The sequence below is a fragment of the Euphorbia lathyris genome, chromosome 8, assembly GCF_963576675.1.
Source record: "Euphorbia lathyris chromosome 8, ddEupLath1.1, whole genome shotgun sequence".
Classification (NCBI taxonomy): Eukaryota; Viridiplantae; Streptophyta; class Magnoliopsida; order Malpighiales; family Euphorbiaceae; genus Euphorbia; species Euphorbia lathyris.
Window position 1 is genome coordinate 3,974,100 of NC_088917.1, and position 11,103 is coordinate 3,985,202.

Here is an 11,103-nt window from a genome sequence, read left to right on the forward strand (position 1 = left end):
TTGGATTGTCCTTTCGGAATAACTCGTCTTTTGTCCTTTCACGAGACGCATTAATTCGGGTTTTGACTCCCTTTGAGCGCATCTCAGTTTTTAGACGTGGTACAAGTTATTCTTTTAGTCCAACCGTTCGTTATTATCAATGACTCGTTCCCTTTTATTCGCGTGGGTTCGTGTCTTGATTTTTGGATTACAACGGGATCTTTTGGATCTATCGAGAGACGTAACCACGTGTTTATTTAGTGATGGGATCACTTATGAATTTAGGGAACGGACTCATCACGTAACGCATTTGTTTTTAGCGTTAAGACTCCGTTTGCTTGTTTTGGCTATGTGAAAAGACGGCGAGTCTTATTTGAGCGTACGGTAATCTTTCGGCTAATTACAACTCCTTATTCCTTCCAATCTACGGGATATATCATCTTAGCATGGTTATAAAAAATTAACGTTTCGTTGAATCGCGTGTTTATTCGAAGCAGGGATATTACCGTTCTTTTTCATTTAGGCACGAGTTTAAGCAAACGTGCATATCGGGCCATATTTCTTGTAGTTTTGGTAACGGTCGAAAGATCGAGCCATTAGTCAAATCCACAGCCTCGTCCATATGGTGCGATAATGCGGTTTAGCTTAATTCGGCTTTGTGATTTTAAACGGCGTATATACCAGTTCGAGGCACGTATTTAACGGCATTGGTTTATTTTCTTTAACTACTCTCGGGATTGACATATATCGTAGATACAGAAGGATTTTGGTCGTTTATTTATTTTTGTTTTTCTTTTATTTTCTTAGTCACTTTTACGGACACGTCCATTTCTCTTAAGAACGACACACGGCATAACGTAAGAGCTCGTCTTTTATTCGGAAGGGACGGGTCACGTTTGCAAAACTCTTTACGTTACAACAGGGTTATTCGAAACAGAAATGTTCTTCATTTTCGTTTCGCCATAATTTCGTTTTATCCCAACCTATTTAAAGAATGTGAATAACGGCTACCGTTAATACAGTCTTCTGAATCGAGATATAACTATCCTTAATATCAAACCGATTCATGCTAATACGCGCTTACGTCATAACGCATTTCCTGAACATGTGCCTTCTTCGGGACACGGAAAGGGACCAGGCGGGTCGCACAAGTTCATTCATACGAGATGACTAAGTCGTCTTTAGTTCGAATTGTTTCAATATTTGGGGTAGTTTATATATCGGTTTAAGAGTATATATTAACGTATCGTTTCATTTTCTTTACATATGTTAGGTTTAGACACGTATCATGGCGTTTTGAAAACACGAACTGATTCATTTATCACCTCAAAAATAGTAACGGGTAATCCTATGACAACTTCTAAAGCTACTATATGCTGACACGGCTGATCGCGGGACCTCACAAGACCGCACAAATTCGCCCCTAACGAATGGATGGGGACCCTTTGGCGCCTTACTGTAAGGGGGAACTTACACTAGCCTCTTTCGAGCGACGAATGGACTCTCGCTAGAGGTTTCGCGGAAACTACCCAAAAGGTTTGCAATAATGCTTATGAATGCATACGAAAAGAAATAATACGATCCGTCCCCGTTAGGGCTTAATACACGCCTTCCGGAATCAAATTTCTCGCTTCCCCAGCAGAGTCGCCACTTGTTAGATGAGGTGCCGCGGCCTAATCTTCTGGGCGGACCGGGGGGTGGACAACCTCATGGCGACATAAGCGGTGATTGGCGCCGAAAGCAACCAATCGTGGAATCAAGCTGCTCGGTAGGACCGGAGCTCGGAGATATGGAAGAGTCGCCACCCACGAATGGGAAAATGAACATCGATCCCTTGCGGGAGACCGGTGTGGGTTCGGGAAACTTGGGTACGAGCCGAGAAGGCTAGCTCCTTTCCGGAGAAAGGCTACTAGGCACCCCGACATCGCCCGGTTATGAACCACCGGCCTCCTACTCAGCATGTTAGGCGATAACGGACTAATCACATATTTCTTTAAGTTTGAAATTCATTTGAAACCTTTTCTTTCTCATTTTGGAAACCGTTTTGAGCATATATTATTGAAAAGCCACTTTAGTAAAGAATCACTCATTTACATCAGTTCAATATGAAAGAGAGGGGAGGAAGGAAGAAGTAGTTTATTTACAACGTGATTTACCTGTCGTGTTGCGAGTTAATTCTACACTAACTTATTTCCCCAAAACGAGTTTATTTACATGGTTCGCACCTTAATCGCCGTTGGAACGATTTAGGTGCGTTTTAAAACCCCGTTAGATGAAGTTCACCCGAATCGCCGTTGGAACGACTCGAGTGTATGAAAACATTGAGATAAAAACCTTTAATAAGAAAACGTGGTTAAACATACAAGTCAATTTTATTTTTATACAAATCCTTTAAGAAAGCGCTTCAAAGCTTCATTATTTACAATGAAAACGATTTTCAAGTACAAGGTTCGCTTAATCCGTCGTTGGAACGGACTAAGGTTTTAAAACGCGGTGTTTTGAGAAACGATTTGAAATGTCAAGAAAACACTATTTATTTACATTAAGGAACCTCTAAAAACCCTTTAGTTTAAATTGAAAACTCTTTTTGTAATTTATTTTCCATTTTTCCTTAATGGATTCTCTACTTGTCATAATTACAATAATGAAAATATTAAATCAAAATTCACTCTCAAATAAAGCCCATTTGAAACATGGACCCATAGATGTCCAAAGAATAAAGAAAATAATGTAGATATACATATATACATTTTAACCAAAAAACCATGAAATAAAAGTTAATGAAAAGAGACTATATAATACATATATGAAAATATTAAATATAATACATTTATATTTTAAACATGTGAAAATAGGAAATAAAACTCCTAGATAAGAGAATAACATTTAACCCCAAAATAGTTTTATTTAACAATAACTTATATAATCCAAATATCCCAAAACTATATATATACATAACTAATATAATCTTAAATGCCCAAAATAGTATATATTTATCCACTCATCTTAAATGTCAAAAATAATATATATACATAACTAATGTAACTTTAAATGTTAAAAATAATATATATTTATCCACAAAATGTCTATTAATTAATCACTCCCAAAACACCCAAGCAAATGTCATTTTAAAATAAAATTCATTACCATTTAAGTAAAAGAAAAAGAAGAGAAAATATATATATACATATACTTATATTTAAAATAAAATAAAAAATGATGTATAAACATTCTAAATAACTATATGTATCAAATGTCCAAAAATAGTTTGAAAATATATATTACATAAATACACATATATATATAATGGACCAAAAGCTTAAAAGTTAAGAAACAGGGAGCAAAACAGCATTTTTTACATCTGGCAGATTTACCGACGGAAAATCCGTCGGTAAACAGCAATTAGTGACAGAAACGGAAAATTACAGCAGCACTCCAATTGTTTCCAGATTTATTCAAAGGCTTTAAATTAAGTCTAATTCAATCGTTTTGGATTTCCGAACTACCAAAAATGGATCATAGTCAATAACGGAAATTCCTAAAACGACGTTTTTATTTTAAAACATTATTCGGAAATTCCTTTAAATTAAAACTTATAATTACAACGTTTTTTAATACCCGAACTACCTTTTTATCGGATCACGGTTCGTATTGAGATATCAAAACAAGGTTTTTTATTTTAAAGCAAAACCAAATTTCATTCAACACGAGACGAAAATTAAATAAATACGCCAAATTAAATAAAACGTGATAAAATAAATGAATAACTAAATAAATAAAAACTATAACATGAAAATAAATAAAGGAAAGGAATAAATTAAATAAAATAAAACGAGTCTAGTCCTCGGATAATACCTCAAGTTCGGTATCTGACAGTCGAAGCCGATTGATTCCACGAGTCGTGATTTTTCGGTTTTTTAGTAAAAATTTAACTTTGGGAAAATTTGGATTTTTTGGGAAAAAAAATATTTTCTCCAAAAAATTGATTTTCTCTCTCTAAAAATGTCTAGAGTGAGAAAGCTCCAAAAAATTTCCTCCTCCTCAAATGCATGAGGATCCGTGCCTTTTATAGGCAAACGGGTCCCCGGACCAATGGGCGACGCCCGAGTAAAATCGGGCGTCGCCCAAGGGCGTTGGGCGGCCGCCCAACCTTGCGTTGGGCTACCACCCAACATTGTTGGGCGGTCGCCCAACATCGTTGGGCGAGCGCCCAACGCGAGGTTGGGCGCGCACGCCCAACTGCCGTTGGGCGTCCGCCCGACGCGGTTGGGCGCTTGCCCAACGGCCGCCGAGGTACGTCTCGCGCCGTCGGGCGTGCACGCCCCGCGGCCGTCGAGCTCGCGTTCCGCGCCATCGGGTGTCCACGCGTTGTGACCGTCGAACGTGTGTTCCGCGCCGCCAGGCGCACACGCCCTGTGGCCGACGAGTGCGTGCTTCGCGCTGTCAAGCTCGTGCATTGCTCGGACGTCGAGCGCGTGCTATTCGTGGTTGGATGCGTGCGTCCGACGGACGTCGAATGCGCGCTTTGCGTCGTCGAGCGGGCGTCCGACTGTCGTCGAACGCGCGCCAGCTGCCGCTAAGCACTCGCAGTATGCCGCTAAGCATTCGCGAGCCATCCGATCAACAACAGCGACCCACCGTAACTTATTTATTTTATTTTTTTCCGAAACTTCCGGAATCAATCGCTTCAACCGTCTTGTTTTCAGGTTTTCGTCACAGGTCCTCCGACTCGGTGTCTACAATAAGGTCAATAAAAAATGAAAATTTTGCAAACCACAAAATATTACGTTAGTAATGAAAAATACCACATGCATAAACTGTTAATTATCTAAAAATTCGTGAAACTACAGGGTATCTATTTGTAATTAACTTAAAAAACTATATGTGATTTAATTTTGTTTAGGTAGAATAATTTTTTTTTATTCTTAAGCTTAAAAACGTCATTGTATTGTATAAAAAATGTTTTTGTGACGAAAAATTCTTCAGGTACCCATCTACAAATACGTGAAACTACAATATTTATAATTAACCTAAAAATATATATGTGTTTTAATTTTGTTTTGGTAGAATAAATTTTGTTTTTATTTTGAGGTCATTATCGGTAAAATTTGATAAGGTCAATAAAAAATGAAAATTTTGCAAACCACAAAATATTACGTTAGTAATGAAAAATACCACATGCATTTAATTTTGTTTTGGTAAAATAATTTTTCTATCGATCGCTAGAAAGAGGGGTCGAACCTCTAGCCTTGTGGTTAACAGCCATACGCTCTAACCAACTGAGCTATTCCAGCTATCAATAGATACATAAACTGTTAATTATCTAAAAATTCGTGAAACTACAGGGTATCTATTTGTAATTAACCTAAAAAACTATATGTGATTTAATTTTGTTTAGGTAGAATAAATTTTGTTTTTATTCTTAAGCTTAAAAACGTCATTGTATTGTATAAAAAATGTTGTTGTAACGAAAAATTCTTCAGGTACCCATCTACAAATACGTGAAACTACAATATTTATAATTAACCTAAAAATATATATGTGATTTAATTTTATTTTGGTAGAATAAATTTTATTTTTATTTTGAGGTCATTATCGGTCAAATTTGATAAGGTCAATAAAAAATGAAAATTTTGCAAACCACAAAATATTACGTTAGTAATGAAAATACCACATGCATTTAATTTTGTTTTGGTAAAATAATTTTTCTATCGATCGCTAGAAGGAGGGGTCAAACCTCCGACCTTATGGTTAACAGCCACACGCTCTAATCAACTGAGTTATTCCAACTACCTATAGATGCATAAACTGTTAATTATCTAAAAATTTGTGAGACTACAGGGTATCTAATCAACCGCTAGGAATAGGGGTTGAACCTCCCACCTTCTGGTTAACAGCTACACGCTCTAACCAACTGATATTATTTAGGTGTTATTTGTATAAGAGTGAAAATTAATAAGAGACATGGAATTAGAAACATCCCTAAAAAGTATATAGATTAATAAATAAATTTTCAATACAAACTGTAATTTGTAAAAATATATGTCCTAATAAATAATTTATTAAGACAAACCGTAAAATCGGGTTCAACTTGATAATAAACTGTTTGTTCACATAGAGAATAGACAAAAAGACAAAAAAAATCCGAAAATAAAATAAAAATCTAATCTCCTTCTTTCCTCCTTTTTCCCTTTCCTTTTCTCTTTGCAATTTGCAATTCGGGTGGGAAGAGGAGAGAGATAAGGCCTCCCTGAGGCTACAACGGAATACACAAAAAAAAAAACTCCAAAAATTATGATTTTGAAAAATAAAAAAATGTGGTTACATAGTAAATATGATGCTAAACAACTTTAATTCTTGAAAATTTTCATTTTAAGGTCGTTATCGGTCAAATTTGATAAGGTCAATAAAAAATGAAATTTTTTCAAACCATGAGATTGCGTTTGTAACGAAAAATACCATTTATATCCATCTACAAATCTGTGACACTACATGGTATCTATTTGTAAGTAATCCAAAAAACTATATGTGATTTAATTTTGTTTTGGTAGAATATTTGTTTTTATTCTTAAGCTTAAAAACATCACTGTATTTTATGTTTGAGTTTTGAGGTTATTTAGGTGTTGTTTTTAGAGAAACTTACAAAAATAAACCTTGTATTTACACTCGTTTTCAATCATAGTACATTGTGTTACGTTCTGTTAGCAAACACAGTTAAAACTGACTAATGGTGTTAAAAAAAGTCAAAAGTCAAAGGGCAAATAATTAGTTTTGTCCTTATATTTATTTATTTTATAAATTAACCCCTTGATTATCTAATTATTACAAATAAACCCTAAAACAAAAACAAAAAAAATCAAACTCACTATCTCTTTCTTTTTTCACATCTCTTTAATATATTTTCTCTCTCTAAACATTTCTTTCTCTCTAAACACATGTCATAAAAATTCAATCGCCAAATAAAAGCAAATGAGGTAATTCATTATCAAAATCGGGATGACATTTTTCGTTTTATATTGAAGAAATGAAAAACGATGAATTGAACTCCATGTTCGGAATTTCTAATGGATCTTCTCCAAAGGATGTTGTTGAAGCAGGGTTGTAGCGAAGGAAAGCTGATGATTCGTTGATCTTCTTGAGTAGCTTATAGTTGGTCCCCAGTATGGAATAATCTGTCATTATGAGATCCACTTTTAAATCCTGCAATAATCATATCAATATTAGGTATGATTCAACATCAAGTAACTGATTCATCCTCTCAACAACCAAACAGAAAATTAATTTTGAGAAGAAGTTATGCTTACATTAAATCCAACAAAGCTCTTGTCTTCATCCAATCCGAGACACTACAGAGCTCTAGTTCCACTATCAACAGCGGTGACTACATAAAAATTAAATCCAAATCAGAAATCAAAACTCAAATCCAAAATCACATTGTATACCAGAAAACCTAAGAAGAGGAACATACATTTACACGGCGAAATCTTAAGCAAACACTTAATAATTGTTTTGTCTACAAGGCTGTCATCAACAACAAGAACATGGAGCTCCACGGAAGATCCATTAGAAATTCCGAACATGGAGTTCAATTCATCATTTTTCATTTCTTCAATATAAAACAAAAAATGGCATTCCGATTTTGAGAATGAAATACCTCATTGTGCTTTTATTTGACGATTGAATTTTTATGATATGTGTTTAGAGAGAGAAAGAATTATTTAGAGAGAGAAAATATATTAAAGAGATATGAAAGAAGAAAGAGATGATGAGTTTGATTTTTTTGTTTTTGTTTTGGGGTTTATTTGTGATAATTAGATAATAAATGGGTTAATTTATAAAATAAATAAATATAAAGATAAAAATAACTATTTGCCCTTGGACTTTTGACTTTTTTTTTAACACCGGTAGTAAGTTTTGACTGTATTTGCTAACAGAACGTAACACAAGGTACCTTTTTGTAAATTTTTAAACCACATAGTCTATGATTGAAAACGAGTATAACCACAAGATTTATTTTTGTACTTTTACTTTTTTATTAGAGAAAAAATAATATTTAGAGAGGGAAAACTCCAAAAATATGGTTTCATTTGTAGAATAAATTTTGCAACAACCACTAGAAGGAGACATTGAACCTACGACCTTGTGGTTAACAATTACACGCTCTAACCAACTGATCTATTCCATCTATTGATAAATGCATAAACTGTTAATTATCTCTGTGAAACTACAGAGTATCTATTTGTAATTAACCCAACAAACTATATGTGATTTAATTTGTTTTGGTAGAATAATTTTTATTTTTATTCTTAAGCTTAAAAACGCCACCGTATTTTATGTTTTTTTCTTTTTATACACAGCAAAAAGAAAAGTTGTATAAAAATGTTGTTGAATCAACCGCTTGAAGGAGGGATCGCACTTTCGACCTTGTGGTTAACAGCCACACGTTCTAACCAACTGAAATTATTTATATGTTTTCTATGAGAGAGAGTTAATATTTAGACAGAGAAACTCCAAAAATTATGATTTTGAAAAATAAAAAATGTGGTTTCATAGTAAATATGATACTAAATAACTTTAATTTTTGAAAATTTTCATTTTAAGGTCGTTATCGGTCAAATTTGATAAGGTAAATAGAAAAATGTTTGTAACAAAAATACCACCGGTATCTACAAATCAGTGAAACTATAGGGTATCTATTTATAATTAACCTAAAAAACTACATGTGATTTAATTTTATATAACTTTAATTTTTGAAAATTTTCATTTTAAGGTCGTTATTGGTCAAAATTGATAAGGTCAATAAAAAAATGTTTGTAACAAAAATACCACCGTATCTACAAATTCGTGAAACTATAGGGTATCTATTTATAATTAACCTAAAAAACTGATGACTTGTGGAGAATGTCCGATTAGCTTCCGTCCCTGTGGGGGCGTCGTTGGGTTCGACGGGGGGAAGCTCCGATGCCAAAGTCAGTATTGAGGAACAAGAGAGTAAACTGAATTGACAAAAGGTAAGTGAATGTGTAAAATGTACCTCGATAGCTCGGGATACAAGCTATATATAGTCATGAAGTTGTAACCTTTAGTAACTAGAAAGTCTCCATTAATGCTCCATTAATGGCGGTTACTGGTTTCCTTTAAGCACATCTGTTAGCTCATTAATAGTTCGTTAATAGCTTTTATGAAGGAATCAGCTCAGCTGTTTCAACTGGCGGGTCGAGGGATTATGACGGATCTCTACGTAGGTTTGCCTATGGATCTCAGATGGCGTAGTCTCATTGATCCGCCCATCGGATCTCTTCGTTTGATTCGCCTTAGCGTTTCGACATCGAGTGATTAATACACGACCGTTTTGAGGTAAATATCTCTTTTGATCCTTTGGATAATATCCCAATGTTATCAAAAACTATATGTGATTTAATTTTATTTTGGTAGAATAAATCTATTATCTACCGCTAGAAGGAGGGGTTGAACCTCCGACCTTGTGGTTAACAGCCACACGCTCTAACCAACTGAGCTATTCCAGCCATCGATAGATGGATAAACTGTTAATTATCTACAAATTCGTAAAACTACATGGTATCTATTTGTAATTTAACCCAAAAAACTATATGTGATTTAATTCTGTTTTGGTAGAATAAATTTTGTTTTTATTCTTATGCTTAAAAACGCCACCGTATTTTATGTTTTTTTTCTTTTTATATATGGCAAAAAATTTTGTATAAATAATGTTTATGAATCAACCGCTAGAAGAAGGGGTCAAACCTCCGACCTTGTGGTTAACAGCCACACACTCTAACCAACACAGGTGATTTAGATGTTTTTTATTAGAGAAAAAATTAATGTTTAGAGACTGATAACATCGTGATATTATCCCAAGGATCAAAAGGGATATTCGCCTAAAGAACGCCACGTGTTGGTCGCCTGATACGGGAATTCCGCGGCGTATCGAAATAAAGAGATCCGACGGGCGGATCACCTGGAACTCGCCAAGAGAGACCTGCTGGCGAACCTGTAAGGCGAATCTCCATAAGCTCTCAATCCGCCATGAAAATGGCTGAGCCGACCTTGTAATAAAGACCATTAATGAGCTATCAATTAGCTAACCGCCAACTTAAAGGTAACCAGTAACCGCCATTAATGGGGCATTAATGGAGACTTTCTAGTTACTGGAAGTTACAACTTCATGGCTATATATAGCCTACATCTCAGGCTATCCAGGTACACATTCACTTACCCTTTGTCAATTCAGTTTGTTCTCTCGTTCTATCTTACTGACTTTGGCATCGGAGCTTCCCCCCGTCGAACCCAACGACGCCCCCACAGGGACGGAAGCTGATCAGAATTTCCCCACCTGTCATCAATTGGTGCGGTGAACGTGGAATCCTTAATCAAATAAAGGGGTTTTCATTCACTTTAAAGGAACATGGCAAACGGGGAGCCGGACCCCATATCGGGGGAAGAAACACCATTAGTAACACCATCAAGTCAATCTGTAACTAGTGTTGGTCGCGCTGTTTCGAATGCACCCACAACACAAGCTGAAAGTAGTGTGCCACCAGACGCATTCATCAACATGTGTGCTGAAGCAATAGGAAGGGAGTTTGGCCCTGAGATGGGTAATCGCCTACGGTCATTCATGATCATTCCTCCATTTTGGAGCATGACGCCCACGTCAATGGTATCTTCATGGCCCCAGGCGACAATAGGATCAAACACCCTCAATTCTTCATTTCTCCAGGCCCATAATACAGAATCCATGGTAACTTCCACGGCAGCGCTTGGGGATCGACCGCTCAATCGGGAATTATTCCCTGTTGGCGCAGGAGGAAGTCAGAGGAACGATCAAACTCTTCCTGGCGGGTCTGTAAGCCAGGGGATAAACCTGGGCGGATCAAGTGTCCCAAGGCGGCCACGGTCGAATCTCTCCTTGGGTGGATCAGAAGGGCGAAGGCACAAAAAGCGTAGAAAAGAGACACCAACAAGGACACGAAAATAGGTCAAAAAGAGGCCCGAGCCGCGTCTATAAATAGGATTTTTCCAATGTAATTTAGATATCTTTTTCCTTTGTAATTTTCTTAGCTTTTCACCTTGAGAAATCCTCTCCACCTCCTCCATATCCTT

At 35.9% G+C, this 11,103-nt stretch overlaps 1 non-coding gene across 1 annotated transcript; it reads right to left on the reverse strand.

The window, feature by feature from the left end:
• Positions 1–9,432: 9,432 nt before the first annotated feature.
• TRNAN-GUU (transfer RNA asparagine (anticodon GUU)) lies at positions 9,433–9,506 on the reverse strand. The gene has a single exon. It is a non-coding gene; the product is annotated as a tRNA-Asn (tRNA).
• Between the last annotated feature and the right edge of the window lie 1,597 nt (positions 9,507–11,103).